Source organism: Staurois parvus, unplaced genomic scaffold (assembly GCF_062004578.1).
Source record: "Staurois parvus isolate SC_StPar_1 unplaced genomic scaffold, SC_StPar_1.0 ptg000104l, whole genome shotgun sequence".
NCBI classification, from domain to species: domain Eukaryota; kingdom Metazoa; phylum Chordata; class Amphibia; order Anura; family Ranidae; genus Staurois; species Staurois parvus.
Genome location: NW_028317900.1, coordinates 8,867,768 through 8,885,819, shown reverse-complemented (window position 1 = coordinate 8,885,819; position 18,052 = coordinate 8,867,768).

The following is an 18,052-nucleotide window of genomic DNA, read 5'->3' as shown; positions in this document are numbered from 1 at the left end:
ACGGCTAGGACATACTCCTGATAGTTTTCAGAATATGACCATTTGTTTGCACCTCACCCCTCCCATTGACTTTCATTGAAAATCCACTCTAGACACCTGACATTTTAAGGGACGTTTGTAAACTGCGACTGTGCCTTCATTTTTAATATTGCAGAGACATACTATATATCAAAATTTAGGTCTGTTTCTTGTGATTGTCACAATATAAACATTTTCACGGTAGCATTTATACTTTTAAAACTACAAGCGTTTGAAGATGGCAATCGCCAGTGAAGATGGCAAGTTTAAAAAGCCTGTTTAGAACAGACATGCTGACATTCCTCTCAGAGTGAGTTGTCATAGCAACCCAGCTGTCTCAGCAGAGTGAGCCTACTCCGCCCACTCCAGGTGCAGCAACCAAAGGTCACTCAAGAGGCAGATGACTCACCAGGCTGGACTGTGAGCTTCAAAATACAAGCTGAAATGCATTTCTCACTATCAGGCTTGCAATGTGCACTGCTTACATTTCATCAATCATTTGGTAAAGGTTGCGGCAAGAACACTTTACACAATTTCCCCAGAAATTGTAGATTTTCTAGTTAAGTGTTCTTGCATAGCAAGGAACACTTATTGTTATCTCACATATATATTCTTATTCTTATTCCGTTTCTTATTATAGCCATATTTGCCACGCTAATTCCTCCCACAGTTTTTACACTACAAATACAAGTAATATATCAAAACGTGTGGATTGTTCCCGATCGGATTGCTATTACTTTGTGGAACGTTTCGCCAAATCGTTCAAGAAATATCACGGTTTTTGCGGTGAAATTTTCCCATAGGAATGCATTGAGCAGCAGAGCACAGCTAGAGTGTGCAAAGGAAAAATCAGAAAAATCAGAACATGATTTGTAAACTGCCATCACTCTTTCATTTTCAAGCCCACCTACACATATCTTATATCAAAACGTTCCGCTAACCCTGCTGTCACTAAAAATGTTCACGGCTAGGACATACTCCTGATAGTTTTCAGAATATGACCATTTGTTTGCACCTCACCCCTCCCATTGACTTTCATTGAAAATCCACTCTAGACACCTGACATTTTAAGGGACGTTTGTAAACTGCGACTGTGCCTTCATTTTTAATATTGCAGAGACATACTATATATCAAAATTTAGGTCTGTTTCTTGTGATTGTCACAATATAAACCTTTTCACGGTAGCATTTATACTTTTAAAACTACAAGTGTTTGAAGATGGCAATCGCCAGTGAACTTGGCAAGTTTAAAAAGCCTGTTTAGAACAGACATGCTGACATTCCTCTCAGAGTGAGTTGTCATAGCAACCCAGCTGTCTCAGCACAGTGAGCCTACTCCGCCCTCTCCAGGTGCAGCAACCAAAGGTCACTCAAGAGGCAGATGACTCACCAGGCTGGACTGTGAGCTTCAAAATACAAGCTGAAATGCATTTCTCACTATCAGGCTTGCAATGTGCACTGCTTACATTTCATCAATCATTTGGTAAAGGTTGCGGCAAGAACACTTTACACAATTTCCCCAGAAATTGTAGATTTTCTAGTTTCTAAACTGCCATCACTCCCTCATTTTCAGGCCCACCTACACAAATCTTATATCAAAACGTTCAGCTATCCCTGCTGCCACTAAAAATGTCCACGGCTAAGCCATAGTCCTGATAGTTTTCACAATATGACCATTTGTTTGCAACTCATTGACATTCATTGAAACTTCACTCTAGATACCTGAAATTTGAAGGGCAATTTCTAAACTGTGACTGTGCCTTCATTTTTAATATTTCAGAGACATACTATGCATCAAAATGTAGGATTTATAGTTTTAAAACTACAACCATTTGAAGATGGCAACCGCCAGTGAAGTGAGCAACTTGGAGCAGTTTGTTTTTAACCGCTCCTCAGCCCTTGCTGTAGGGTGAGTTGTCATAGGAACCCAGGTGTGTGAGCAGGCAGCAGAGTGACAAAAGCTACTCCGCCCACTCCAGTTGTAGACTACTGGTGGAGGCAAGAACACTTCACACAATTTCCCCAGAATTTGTAGATTTTCTAGTTATTATTATTATACAGTATTTATAAAGCGCCAACAGTTTGCTTGGCGCTGTACATTACAAAGGGGAACAGAACATGCGACAGTACAGTAACAATACAATGCAAAACACAAGGGGTTCGAGGGCCCTGCTCCTTCGAGCTTACAATCTAGGAGGGAGGGGATAGTGGTACAGGAGGAGATAGCTGTGGGGGATGGAGTGGTAGGAAGAGTGGAGGAGATCGGCGAATTAGCAGGGGGTGGGGTAGGCTTCCCTGAAGAGGTTGGTTTTCAGGGTGCACCTAAAGGAGAGGAGAGTAGGTGATAGTCTGATGGGTTGGGGCAGGGAGTTCCAGAGGATGGGTGACACCCTGGAGAAATCCTGAAGGCGGGCATGGGAGGAGGAGACCAGGGAACTAGAGAGAAGGAGGTCTTGTGAGGAGCGGAGTGTGTGTGTTGGGTGGTACTTGGATATTAGGTCGGTGATGTAATTTGGGGCAGTATGGTGGACAGCTTTGTACATCAGTGTTAGGATTTTGAATTTGATCCGTTGTGCAATCGGAAGCCAGTGGAGGGATTGGCAGAGGGGGGTGGCGGAAACAGAGCGGTTGGTAAGGTGAATGAGTCTGGCTGTCGTATTCAGGATCGACTGAAGCGGGGATAGCCTGTGGCGAGGCAGGCCAGTGAGGAGAGAGTTGCAGTAATCGAGTCGTGATATGATGAGGGAGTGGATGAGCTGTTTAGTGGTTTCTGGGGTTAGGAACGTGCGGATTTTGGCGATGTTGCGGAGGTGGAGTCTGCATGAGTTTGTTAATGATTGGACTTGGGGCTGAAAGGACAGGTTGGAGTCCAGAATGACACCAAGTACTCTGGCCTGCGGGGCGGGTCTGATAGTGGCATTGTTGGACGTGATGGAGAAGTCAATGGGGGGTGGTGTGCGGGCTGGGGAGAAGACTAGGAGCTCGGTTTTGGAGAGGTTCAGTTTAAGGATGTGGAGCGACATCCAGTCTGAGGGGGTGAGGTGGGGGGTTGAGAGATAGATTTGTGTGTCTTCGGCATAGAGGTGGTAGTTGAAGCCGTGAGAGTGTATGAGTTGGCCAAGGGAGGAGGTGTAGATGGAGAAGAGAAGGGGCCCGAGGACGGAGCCTTGAGGGACCCCAACAGAGAGGGGGAGTAAGGGGGAGGTGGTAGCGTTATAGGTAACACTGAAAGAGCATTGTGACAGGTAGGATGAGAGCCAGGAGAGAGCGGAATCTCTGAGGCCGAGGGAGTGTAGTTTTTTGAGGAGGAGGGGGTGGTCCACTGTGTCGAAGGCCGCGGAGAGGTCAAGTAGTAGGAGCACTGAATAGTGGCCATTAGCTTTGGCGATTAGAAGGTCGTTGGAGAGTTTGAGTAAGGAAGTTTCGGTGGAGTGTAGGGGATGGAAGCCAGACTGTAGGGGATCGAGGAGGTTGATGTCGTTGAGGTGAGAGCTTAGGCGAGTGTAGACTAAGCGCTCGAGGAGTTTGGATGTGAATGGGAGCAGGGAGATGGGTCTGAGGTTGTTCGGGTCATTGGGGTCCAGGGAGGGCTTTTTAAGTATGGGGGTGATGTGTGCATGCTTCAGAGGGGAGGGGAATGTGCCGGAAGAGAGGAAGAGATTGAAGATGTGGGTGAGGGAGCATAGGATGGGGGGGGGGTTTGTAGGAGTTGTGAGGGGATAGGGTCGAGGGGGCAGATGGTGAGGCGGGCATCAGAGAAGACCTTGGAGACCTCCTCGATGGTAGTAAGGTCGAAGGTGTGGAGTGTTGAGGGGGCTTCAGTGTGAGGAATGTTGGGTCGGGTGGAGGTGGAGGTCAGAGCAGTGATGGGGCCGTGGGAGAGGGGTGATGAGGGGGTAGTTGTGTGAGAGGGGACGGGTTTGGAGGGAGTGTGAGCTGCGGGGCTGTCAGTGAATGGCTGTGGGGGAGGGCAAGGGGAGGATGGGTGACAGGACAATTCTGATCATTGGAGGAGAGCAGGCTGAGTTCCAGCATAGCTAGAAAACTGACCACAGTGTATTATTCTGCTTAATTTGGTCAGTTTTACTAGGAAAGCACAGGGACTGGCAGGAACACCAGAGAACACAAACAGAACAGGATCCTTTTTCATACATGTACATGGTACAGCAGGCACATAGAGTACTGTATCAGGAGTATCAGATGTTGGGTTTACATACTCTTTAATATGAATCCTTCAATATAAGCTGACCATACTCTGGCTTCTGGGCCCCATACTTATTCTGGAACTGAGATTCAACATTTTGGTCTGCACAATTGCTTTCTTCCAATCTGTTTTGGTTGGACCAAAGAATCCAACATTTTCAGTCAGAAAGAAGAGTATAAAATAGTTGCAGCCATTTTGTTGGCATATTTGTACCCTATCTCATTGCATTTTATTCAGTGAGTGTAAGATCAATCTGCCATCTACTTCCCTGAGTCCCTTCAAACATTTGCAAATATCATAGAACCCTTCTATGATAGAGAGAGTTTGCCATCAAAACATTTTGGGTTTTGTATGAATATTTTATTTACCATTAAGGCCTTTTGCACACGGGTAAAAAAAAATAAAATGCAGCATTCGTAGCTGCGGTGTAGTGTTTCTTTCTTCTTTTTTTTACAGATCAGAAGAAGGGTGCATTGTTGTCTATTGGACAATGTATTGTAAAAATAGAAAATGTTACTTTTGAGTGCAGTAATTTACATGTATATGTGTGTGTATACCCAAGTACATACAAGCATATATGCATAAATTGAAACCCTCGCACCTAGAACAGGATGGAGAAGAATGATATATACGTAAACATGAACACACATTTACAGTGGATATAAAAAGGCTAAAAAACCCTGTTAAAATGTCAGGTTTCTGTGATGTAAAAAAAAAATAAACAAAGATAAAACATTTCAGAACTTTTTCCACCTTTAATGTGACCTATAAACTGTACAACTCAGTTGAACCAGAAACTGAAATCTTTTAGGTAGAGGGGAGTAAAAATAATAATAAAAAAAAATAATATGGTTGCATAAGTGTGCACACCCTTAAACTGATACTTTGTTGAAGCATCTTTTGATTTTATTACAGCACTCAGTCTATAAGCATGGCACATCTTGACTTGGCAATATTTGCCAACTCTTCCTTGCAAGAACACTCCAATCTGTCAGATTGCGAGGGAATCTCCTGTGCACAGCCCTCTTTGGATCATCCCACAGATTTTCGGTCTGGGCTCTGGCTGGGTCATTCCAAAACTTTAATCATCTTCTGGTGTAGCCATTCCTTTGTTGATTTGGATGTATGCTTTGGGTCGTTGTCATGCTAAAAGATGAAGTTCCTCTTCATTTTCAGCTTTCTAGCAGAAGCCTGAAGGTTGTGTGCCAATATTGACTGGTATTTGGAATTGTTCATAATTCCCTCTACCTTGACTAAGGCGCTAGTTCCAGCTGAAGAAAAACAGTCCCAAAGCATGATGCTGCCACTACCATGCTTCACTGTGGGTATGGTGTTCTTTTGGTGATTTGCAGTGTTGTTTTTGTGTCAAACATATCTTTTGGAATTATGGTCAAAAAGTTCAACCTTGCTTTCATCAGACCATAACACATTTTCTCACATGCTTTTGGGAAACTTCAGATGTGTTTTTGCTAAATTTAGCTGGGCTTGGATGTTTTTCTTCATATGAAAAGTCTTGCCACTCTACCCCATAGCCCAGACATATGAAGAATACGGGAGATTGCTGTCACATGTACCACACAGCCAGTACTTGCCAGATATTCATGCAGCTCCTTTAATGTTATTGTAGGCCTCTTGGCAGCCTCCCAAACCAGTTTTCTTCTCGGCTTTTCAAAAATTTTGGAAGGATGTCCAGTTCTTGGTAATGTTACTGTTGAGCTATATTTTCTCCACTTGATGACAACTGTCTTCACTGTGTTCCATGGTATATTTAATGCCTTGGAAATTCTTTTGTACCCTTCTCCTGACTGAAACCTTTTAAAAATGAGATCCCTCTGATGCTTTGGAAGCTCTCTGCGGACCATGGCTTTTGCTGTAGGATGCGACCAAGAAAATGTCAGGAAAGACCTACAAGAACAGCTGAACTTTATTTGTAGTTAATCAGAGGAACTGTACTGACTTCAATTTAACCTGATTTTTAATATGATTGCTTAATTCTGAACACAGCTACATCCCCAGTTATAAGAGGGTGTGCACACTTATGCAACCACATTATTTTAGTTTTTTATGTTTACTTCCCCCCCTAAAAGATTTAAGTTTTTCAATTAAGTTGTACAGTTTATAGGTCACATCAAAGGTGGAAAAATTGAAATTAGTTATCTTTGTCTCAGTTTTTTACATCACAGTAACCTGACACAATTTAACAGGGGTGTGTAGACATTTTATATCCACTGTATGTGCTTGTACGCATTGTGGGGGGGTCATTCAAATATATTGCTTTTCATCAACTTAAGTCCAGCCAGTGAAGTATATTGCAGGGCTTTTTACCCACACTTTTATTTAAAAGCAATGTTCCAAAACTAACAGAAGTTTACCCTCACAGGGGATTTTCTAGCTCACTGGCTATCTGGACGTCATAGTCCCTGAGTCTGTCTCTGCACAAACTCACCATGTTATCACATACCACTTTGTGACAAAGTGGCCCACTGTTGCTGCACAGGCTCCTGCTTAATTACACACAGTCTCTTAGTACCTCTTCCAGTGATGGTCTGGTCAGATTAGATTGCTTCTCCTTGAGGTGAGATTAGACATTCTCCCAATGCCTCTTCATATCCACTGCCCCTGCAGCAGCTTGTTTCCAGGGGAAGGAGCCCTGAACCACAGACAGATCCCTGACTAAAAGCAAACCAAAAGCACAACCTCCTGCACTCAAGAGAAATGCATCAGCAATGATAGACCAGAGATCTTCAGCTACTCCAATATTGGCAAAACTTTGCAGCCTACTAAGAGCTGGGGAAGCCCAGAAGTCACACTAGAAAACAAAAACAGAGGGTGCACCAGCCTTGCACAATACCTTTATTATAATGATAAAACTTACGTGTACATACAAACAACATAAACTTTCAAGCACCTCAGTATCCACGGTGTCCTGAACAACCTGGTCAACTGAGCAAGTTCCAACCACAAAAATACCCTCAAAATAGCTGATGATTTTGAGGTTGGAAACACCACTGACTCTGAGTAAGAGGGGATACCCCCTTGAAACACGTCAGTCATTTTGAGTATCTTCTTGAGGTTGATACTTGCTCAGTTGACCAGGTTGTTCAGGACACTGTGGATACTGATGTGCTTAAAAGTTTATGTTGTTTGTGAGTACACATCTGTTTTATCATTGTAATAAAGCTAAATGCTAAGGTAATGTGCAAGGCTGGTGCTCCCTCTGTTTTTGTTTTCTACCTTGACTAAAATGGCTATGCACATCTGCACAGTCTGGATGTTTGTTTACTGTTAAATGTGGACCCAGTGCAGGTATTTCCAATTCTGGATAAGCCGAGGTTCACACATTTGTGTGTTATGCAGGCCACATTTGCACAGGCACAGCAGCCCATTCATTTGAATATAACTTGCATATTTTACTCAGGAAGTTTCTGCCAGCAAAATCCTGTGTATATACATCAGTAAATTACTATGTCCATGTGCAGGAGGTCTGAAGAACTTTTAGACTCCCTTAACCATTGGTCTGGTGTTTGTGGTATTTGTAAATGCCCTAGGAAACAAATGTATTTGCCAGGTAGCTTGAACTCAGATCTTGGACCACTACTTGATACAAAAGGATTCAATTCAGTAAGGAGTTCCATCCCTATTATCTACCATTATGCCACTACAGTGTGGACCCTGTACTGTACTGTACTACTGCTAATAAAAAGGTCAAAATTCCTGAGAGACTAGAAAGGCTGGAAGAGTCTGGTTATAGTATTATGTGGCTGTACATTTAGAGTAAAACCTATGTAATGGGCTGATAATTTCCTCTGTTCCTTTCTTATAAAATTTATTAGAGTTTACTTTTAAATGGCAGAATAGTTGGTTGAAATATATATGCTAAATGATTACTGTTTTAGCAGCCAAAGGATTTGTAATATTGACCTCCCAATCTTGTGATGCAGACACCATTGCTAGTCAGTAAAATCATACTGCTATTTCCTGGTTTACCTATTATGTTTCGTGAATCATCTTGGGTCAGCATACTGGACTGTCACCAGTGACTGAGTGGTGGCATTGGAAGTTAAAAATATATCAGAAGCCTTTTTTTCTCTTTAATTATGAGAGAGTACTGTAGAATTTTTTTGCTTTCTGTCTCATTGAGATTTTTCTTAATTCTTGCACTGTAAATTAAACGAGAAATAAGAGGTTATCTTTCCAATGTGAAGGAAATCTCTTCTTGGACAGTTGTCAAGGGAACAAATGTTCCCACTGGAAGATTTTCCTCCTGTTCCTGTTCTTGTAGCAACTCAGAATTTTGGATTTGTCTTCATTTTCATTCTCTGTGATACTGGCGATCAAGACAATTAGAGCAGATCTCCCTAGAGGGGCAGTAGCACTAACAAAACAGACAGTGGTTCAATCCCCTCTACACTCTATCCAAATTTTATAAAAGCTTTGCTTTTAATTAGACTGTATATTGATGAAGCAGGAAAATTAAGTAATTACCTACATGTATCATAGGTTTGGCTGTGCAGTGTGGAAAATGTGTGGAAAATACCAAAATTAGAAACCCTTTGGTAGGTAAAACAGTAACCTACATGTGTACAATATTACAACTGTGTTCCTGTAGCTGTTGTCTTTTTTATCATACTTGCAATCTCTTGCTGTGTGTAAATTCATACTTAGATTTAAAATATATAAACATGCTTTCTAGTTTCTTGTTTGCGTTATGAAGATTCTTCTATCACTTTCTTTTTTATAGCGAAAAGCCATCCAATGTTTTTTTCAGGAGTTAGTGGTTAAAGGTTAGATCTTCAGTTAGGTCATGATTGTTGTTTGTGTCCCCTTAGGAGAAATTTCCTCTTGGTTCTGGTGACACCGAAGACATTTCCATGTGCTAAAGCTTTCATTTTTTCTCAATGGGATTCATAGTCTATTTACTGCAGTGAACCACTGAAACTAATATTAGTTCTGAGCAGATTATCTAAAATAGTATACTGTATGTAGAATACACTCTATATTGGGGAAAGTGGATAAACAAAAATATTTATTTCATGACTCCCACATTCTTCTCAGATTAGAAGGTGATCTGTGGGTGTTTTGTATCTTACCTATTTTGGTTTGTTGAATCTAGGTGTGTCTTTGCTTTATCTGTTATCCAAGGAGGGCTTGTTGGTACATATTTTTTCTAGTCCTTTCTAGTGGAAGGTCAAAGTATGTGACTGTTAAGACTGCACCTAACTTAGACCCTTCTGCTTGTCTACTTGGGCATTCATCTGCATTAATCTGATGGTTGGCTACCACTGGTCATGCTGCGGTTTCTCTTGCTGGGGTATTTGTTGCCCCATCTACTGCTGCTTTTGTCAATTCTGGGTCCTTTTCTACCTCCTGCAGTGTCCACTTTGTCTTTCAGCAGTCCTGATCGCCTTTTCATAGGTTGGCAAATTCTTTGCTAATGTCCTCATACATAGTGTTGTGCACCCACGCAGATTACTTAAGCTCTTTTGAAACAACAGCACAGTACTGGTTGCCTAGAACAGGGTTCATTTCTTGAAGCCAGGGTCCAACTAGCTCTGTGTTCCTAAGTATTCCAGTATGCTGTTTCTTGTCTTTTTTTCTAACTTCATCCTTGGAAACTTCAGGCCCTGCCTTGTGCTGCTACTAGAGTTCTTTCTCCTTGTATACTGTGTTCTCTACCCTGCCCTTGCTCTGCCTGGGCCCACTCTTGTCTCTTTTGCACTGCTACTTTCTCATATGTCTTTTTTTTACATTTTCCTGGAGCTGGCCTTTGGCTAGTTTCAAACAGTAAAACTGGCCATGCATGGATCGAAATTCAGTCGGTTCATCTGAGACTGGGCGAACTTCGATGCATGTGTGGCCATCATGAGTGAACAGAAGTCGATCTGCCAATTGACTTCTGTTCAATGCCCTTTCAGTGTTTTCTCGCTTAATCAAGGCTACATGCTATAGACTGCAGCATTGTTCTGTGTATTCTGATGGCGGAGGAGTCACCAATGGCACAGCGCGGAGGATTCGCCCATTCACATTGAGTGTGCGGATGGGTAATTTGGTCAGTTTTTTCATTCAATCCTCTGGTTAATTGAAAAAGAAGTGACCCATGTATGGCCAGTCTTAGAGTTCTATTTTTAAAACAGTGGGTTTGACTTGCACCAAGCATTTTCTAGTGGAGAATCGATCACTGTCATTTAAACCACATAGACTTGGAAGATTCACCTGCACAGAATGTTTGCTGAATGTCAGATTCTCTGCTTTATAAATATGCCCCTAAGCATGCTCCACATGCCCTGACCTCTGCTATGACTTTGGAATCCAATTACAGCTCTACATTCCTATTTTTATTTCTGCTCTCCCTATATCTATACTGAAATATGTGGCTGTCCATGCACCCTGTGACATCACAGCCTTGCTCTTCTACAGGTTCAGTTTGTTTTGTGTTAGCAGTAAAGTTATTCCTGATGGATGGCTTTTGGCATTGTCTGTGAAAATGTAGAATTTTTTGTTATAACACATACTCCTGAATTCAGACAAGAGACAAACATCATTACACTGCTGAATTTCTGTCTGTCTACATAATAAAAAAAGAGTAGTGAAAACCATGACAACCAGGAATTACAATATTTTTTTTTTTTTTTTTTGTTGCTAATGTCTCCTGAAAACAGGTTAATGTAGAAAATAATGTTTACTTATTTTCCAAAATTAACACAGGTTTTCTTATGTATTATAAGTGTATTCCTAAAACTTTGAAAAACATGTTTAACATTATAGTCAAAACTATCAACTTACCCGCGCTAGGATTGCTCTTACTACACCAGTGTGAAAATAAGTGAAAATACTTTTTTAAAATAAGTGAAAATATTTGTAATAACAAATAATTAGTAATATCATCCACAGAAGTAATAAACAATAAATGCTGCTGATAAACTCAAGTTGACACCCTCTAGATCAAAATCAAAATGTATAAACTCAAAGCACTGCCTCTATAAATAAATAAATAAATACATACATACATATAAGACATAAAAGTTCATATATATTGAGTGTACAAGCAAAAACATCTTCATTAAAGTTCAACCAATAGTGCAGTCTATGATGAAACTGCGATATTCTTACAAGGAGGTTAGTGCAGTAATCACAGTGGCGTGCTCCTCTCCTGTGTTCCCACATTCACCAACAGCTGTGGACTCTTACATATATTGTTAAGAATCTAGTATGCATATACTGTAGATCTTTTGGTATTGCTGGGACTTGTGTTCCCCCTAAATTATTGCTCCTCCGCTGTAATAGCAGAATTCAAAGCCTGGTGTGCTCTCACATTAAAAAAGGAACGGCAAGAGGTGTCCACATAGCATGATTCCATTTTTATTCATATATAAAATAGGTTGCACTCACATAAACTCAAAAGAAAAGGCACAAAACACTAAACCAGAAGTGAGACATCATATGTAAGAAGAAAACTATTTATCCCCTGATGGGGGCATTCATATCACATACATACGGCTTACAAAACAACAGGTCACAGAAGCGATATAACAAAGCTTTCACACTTAGAATCATACACAGTAAATGATGTGTCTCCATTCACCCAACGTGTTTCAGAGATCTGTAGCTCTTTCCTCAGGCGTATCAAGGATTTCACATCTCTATATTATAATTAAATACACATTATACAAATTCTGCAAAACATATCGTATCATATTTGTATTTCATCCATGTATATGTCACACTACTTACAAGTCGACAGCAATGGACATATAGAAGAATCCGCAAACAAAAACAAATGTGGATTTAACCACCCAGCCTAGATGGAGCCAGGAGGCATGGACATCCAAGGCCACCAGATATGAAGGAAAAGAGAATGTGTGTGTAAAGACCGCATATCAATCCTACAATAACATAAAAAAGGAATTAAACTATATTGTTTAAAACTAAATATATAACAAAGTGAATCAGTTGATCAATAATGAAAAAGTCACTCCCATTGTCACTCCTATGTAAGGATTGCTAAAATCCTTACAATGTACATTGATCACCCAGAGGGGATTGTTTTTTTTTTATATGTAAAATTGTTCAGTTGTGTCTTCTAAGCTATTTCAGTAGGTGGTCAGAAACCACTTTTGTGAGGCACATAAATACAGTACCTAAATTCACTGCAGTTGTCCTTTTTGCTTAGTACTTTGCTTCCTTCTCTTATCTGAAGGTGAGTTTTTGGTTGCCACATGCCAAAAAAAGCAAAGGGAAGAGGTGTATACAGCATTAAAAGTGATAATTACTAAATGGAATGGGGATGCCAGTAAGTGGGAAACCTGCAAAATAGAAGGGGTAGGAGGTTGCTGCCAGGCTAGAGCAGTTTGCCTATGGATAGGTGATGGATGAAGCACTCACTGAGCTCTGTTTTCCCCATGATACTGACAGGCTGATACATTTTACATTGTAACACAAAGGAATGGATTTCTGAATGACTCTTAAAAAATGGCAAGTATATCTACTTCTTCTTCTTCCCCAAAAGTTGAAAGGTGAAAAAAAGTCTACGCTAAAACATTTTAATTGCTGTGTTGGAGTATGGCTACTATACTATTATATTTGTTAAAAAACGTATTAGGACAGCGATAAGAAAATAAGCTTCCACTCTTACAAAAATGTACTGGTTTTACTATTTATTTTATATTTTTATCAAGATTTTTTCTTTTTCAGTCAAGATTTCATTCTCATTTTGCTGAGATGGGCTCTCTATGCAGCTATCTAAACTGGTATTTCCTTGGCAACACCTTGGATTCAGTACATGGACTCTGCTGAACCAAAGATTGTGGGCCTGTCTGGAATGTGACCTTGTACTGTGTGAGTCAGCCACCCCGCCCCTCCTTACCAAACAGTATATATTTTCTGAAAGCAAAGGTCCTGGTGAATAAACTGGTGACTGATGCAATTTTTTATGTCATACGATATTTGCGCAGCTGTTTATCAAAAAAATTTAAATGCAAATTTTTAGAAAAAATACGCTATAGGCAATTTGGATTTTCTACCACAGGACTTTAACAGCACAATAGGAAAAATGTATAAAACAGTATATATTTTATTTGTACAAATGATGATTAAAAGAGAAAATTATTACATAAAAAGAAAATGTTGACATAATAAATCCTTCCAACAAAGGTGAAACCGAATTATCACAATACCCATATAACTGGTGGGGTAAACCACATACAATGTTCACCAATAGTAAACCTATAAGTGCAAATTATGTACAACACTACTAAAATAAAGAGAAATAAAGAGAAAAATAATAATATCCCACATGCGTGTGTCCTTTAAATATAATCCTTAGTACTTCAAAAACAATTCTTCTATGTTTCACAATTTGTGCCACACTCCACCACCTCCACTGTTAGCAGCTCACCTTGCTTATTGGCCTACAGTCAATAGGTCATATGTGCTAATCCCTCTGAGGAAGCCATGCCTGTGGCTGTGGCATAAAGTGTAAGGGGCAGAGCTGGTGATGCAAGACATTTTTCTTTTTAACAGTTTGGACTGAAGGAAAAGCAATGATTGTAAGCTATACTGATATGAATGTGGCGTTTAAAGGGAAAAAAAAGAGTACAGGATTATCTAGCCACCCACTCAATACACCACCCACTCCGACGGAAATATCCTAGACCTTGTCTTCTCCAACCGCTGCACTCCCCACAACCTCACTAACACCCCCTTCCCTCTCTCTGACCACAACCTTATTACCTTCTCTATCTCCTCGTCCTCTAACGCCTACCCCTCCAAATGTCATACTACTACCACCCGTAACCTCTGCAACCTAAACCCTGCCCCCCTCCACTCTGCAGCTGATCAACTCCATGACAGCATCCTCCCCCTGTCCTGCCCCAACCTGGCTATGACTGCCTATAACAACGTGCTGTCAACAGCCCTTGACTCACTAGTGCCTTTAACCACACGAAACATCAGACCCCGACCGCTCCAGCCCTGGCAGACTGATCACACCCAAACTCTTAAACGACACAGTCGTGCCCTGGAGCGACTATGGCGCAAAACCAGATCCCAACAAGCCTTCACCTGCTATAAATCGGCCTTCCACACCTACACCTCCTCCCTCCTTCCAACAAATAGCCATGCTTAGTAATCCCCCAATGACTACTTCATCTATCATATCAAACACCATATTTCATACCTCTAAATCACTGTATAGCATCATCCACTCGCTGTATGTGCTTCCCTAATGGTGCCAAAAGCGGCATGCGGTGGGGCGCTTAAATAGCGTCATCAACCAGGGACAGCACCTCCGCCCAGATCAACCACAGTGCAGATGTGAACCGCGCACCCGAGCTGTAGTCGCGCATGTGCCCACACAGCGCTTCCACCCTGACAAACCAATGGGCGGAAATACAGCCCGTCCACAATGAGAGCACGCCCTCCTCAATCCAGCCCCACCACCTTATATCCTGTAACAAACTGCAATAGACATCACCAGAACAGCGGCAATATGTTGTTATTTCTCGGGCTGATTAGCCAAGTATTGTTTTTATACAATGTCATTGCAAGATGTATTTCAATAAATATGCTAATGTATAAACACGAGGTTGTCCGCTTAATGTAACAGTAAAGTCCCAACAGGTTTTGTTTTTCTTTGAAATGTTCTTTAGCAAGAAACATACATTCCACATTAATAATTATGCTACCAAAGTTAGTGTGAGCTGTAAATTGCCGCCAGCATTGCTCCTGTTTCTTCTTGCTAGAGGCTGCCATTTAGCTAAAGCCCAGAGCCCCTGGACAGCAGTAAATCTTTAGGCTTCAGCAGATCAGCCTCTAGTGGCTGACTTCTGACACACTACCAAAAAATAGAGAGCAACTCAAAATTGCACATTCTGAGTTGCTCTCTATTTTTTGGTAGTGTGTCAGAAGCCAGCCACTGGAAGTCAGCTATATCCAGTAATATACTGTCTCAACTTGCTCTGCACGAGCAAGTTGAGACAGTATATTATTGGATTTTAAACAATATATGTAATTATTTTTTAATGTTTTACATAACTATACCTGCAAAAGAGTCCAGCCTGAAGTGATCTAGCAGGACTTAATTTTCTGACTAAAGGTCCATTCTCACTTGCCTTATAACAAATTTGCATAATTAATGAGGCATTACCAGGCACTTATGGAGAGCTCAGAAAGCTGTAGTCAGGCAAAATTATAGCTATAACGACTGATCAAAAAGGGAGAAAATGTAACAAATTTATGTTTTATATATAAGAAAACACAGTGGCTAAATGGTTAGCACTTCCGCTTGGCAGTACTAGGGTCATTGGTTCAAATCCCAGCCTCGGCATCACCTTCCTGGAGTTTGCATGTTCTCCCTGTGCCTGTGTGGGTTTCCTCTGGGTACACTGGTTTCCTTCCAAACACATGCTGGTAGGTTACATAGTTATATAGTTAGTCTGGCTGAAAAAAGACAAAAGTCCATCCAGTTCAACCATTAAAAAAAAAAAATATATATATATATATATATACAGTCATGGCCGAAATTGTTGGCACCCTTGATATTTTTCCTGAAAATCAAGTATTTCACACAAAAAAGGTATTGCATTAACACATGTTTTGCTATACACATGTTTATTCCCTTTGTATGTATTGGAACAAATATAAAACAGAGGCAGAAAAGCAAATATGACATAATGTCACACAAAACCCCAAAAATGGGCTGGACAAAAGTATTGGCACCCTTAACTTAATATTTGGTTGCACACCCTTTGGAAAACATAACTGAAATCAGTCGCTTCCTATAACCATCAATAAGCTTCTGACACCTCTCACCCGGAATTTTGGACCACTCTTCCTTTGCAAACAGCTCCAGGTCTCTCTTATTGGAAGGACACCTTTTCCCAACAGCAATTTTAAGATCTCTCCACAGGTGTTCAATGGGATTTAGATCTGGGCTCATTGCTGGCCACTTCAGAACTCTCCAGCGCTTCTTTGCCATCCATTTCTGAGTGCTTTTTGACGTATGTTTGGGGTCATTGTCCTGCTGGAAGACCCAGGATCTTGGACGCAAACCCAGCTTTCTGACACTGGGCCCTACAGTGCGACCCAAAATCCTTTGGTAATCCTCAGATTTCATGATGCCTTGCACACAGTCAAGGCACCCAGTGCCAGAGGCAGCAAAACAACCCCAAAACATCATTGAACCTCCACCATATTTTACCGTAGGTACTGTGTTTTGTTCTTTGTAGGCCTCATTCCGTTTTCGGTAAACAGTAGAATGATGTGCTTTACCGAAAAGCTCTATCTTGGTCTCATCTGTCCACAAGACGTTTTCCCAGAAGGCTTTTGGCTTACTCAAGTACATTTTGGCAAACTGTAGTCTTGCTTTTTTATGTCTCTGTGTCAGCAGTGGGGTCCTCCTGGGTCTCCTGCCATAGCGTTTCATTTCATTTAAATGTCGACGGATAGTTCGCGCTGACACTGATGCTCCCTGAGCCTGCAGGACAGCTTGAATGTCTTTGGAACATGTTTGGGGCTGCTTATCCACCATCCGGACTATTCTGCGTTGCAATCTTTCATCAATTTTCCTCATCCGTCCACGACCAGGGAGATTAGCTACAGTGCCATGGGTTGCAAACTTCTTGATAATGTTGCGCACTGTGGACAAAGGCAAATCTAGTTCTCTGGAGATGGACTTGTAACCTTGAGATTGTTGATATTTTGCCACAATTTTGGTTCTCAGGTCCTCAGACAGTTCTCGTCTCCTCTTTCTGTTGTCCATGCTTAGTGTGGCACAGACAGACACACAATGCAAAGGTTAAGTGAACGTCTCTCCTTTTTATCTGCTTTCAGGTGTGATTTCTATATTGCCCACACCTGTTACTTGCCCCAGGTGAGTTTACAGGAGCATCACATGCTTGTAACATTCTTATTTATCCGCAGTTGTGAAAGGGTGCCAATACTTTTGTCCAGCCCATTTTTGGAGGTTTGTGTGACATTATGTCGAATTTGCTTTCTTTCCTCCCTTTTTTTGTTTTGTCCCAATACACACAAAGGGAATAAACATGTGTATAGCAAAACATGTGTTAATGCAATACGTTTCGTGAGAAATACATGATTTCCTGGAGAAATATCAAGGGTGCCAACAATTTCGGCCATGACTGTATATATAATCCTACACCCACAGTTAATCCAGAGGAAGGCAAAAAAACCCAGCAAAGCATGATCCAATTTGCTCCAGCAGGGGAAAAACATTATTCCTGATTCCCTGAGAGGTAATCTGATATTCCCTGGATCAATTTTACCTTTAAATGTTAGTAACCAGTTATATTCTGTGTATCCAAGAAAGATTCCAGGCCTTTTTTAAAGCAATCCAATGACCTGACCAGAACCAACTCTTGAGGGAGTCTATTCCACATTGTCACAGCTCTTACTGTGAAGAAACCTTTCCATATTTGGAGATTAAATTTCTTTTCCTCCAGACATAAAGAGTGCCCCCTTGTCCTCTGTGATGACCTCAAGGTGAATAACTCTACACAGAGTTCACTATATGAACCACTGATGTGTATATATATATATATATATATATGTTGATCATATCCCCCCTTATGTATTTATACATGTTGATCATATCCCCCCTTAATCTCCTCTTCTCAAGACAGAATAAATTCATTTCCTCTCTTCTTTCCTCATAGCTGAGCTCCTCCTCACCTCTTATCAGTTTAGTTGCCCTTCTCTGACCTTTCTCCAGTTCCCCAATGTTCTTTTTGTGAATTGGTGCCCAAAATTGAACTGCATATTTCAAATATGATATCTCTCTCTCTGGAGTCTATACCTCTTTTAATACAAGAGAGG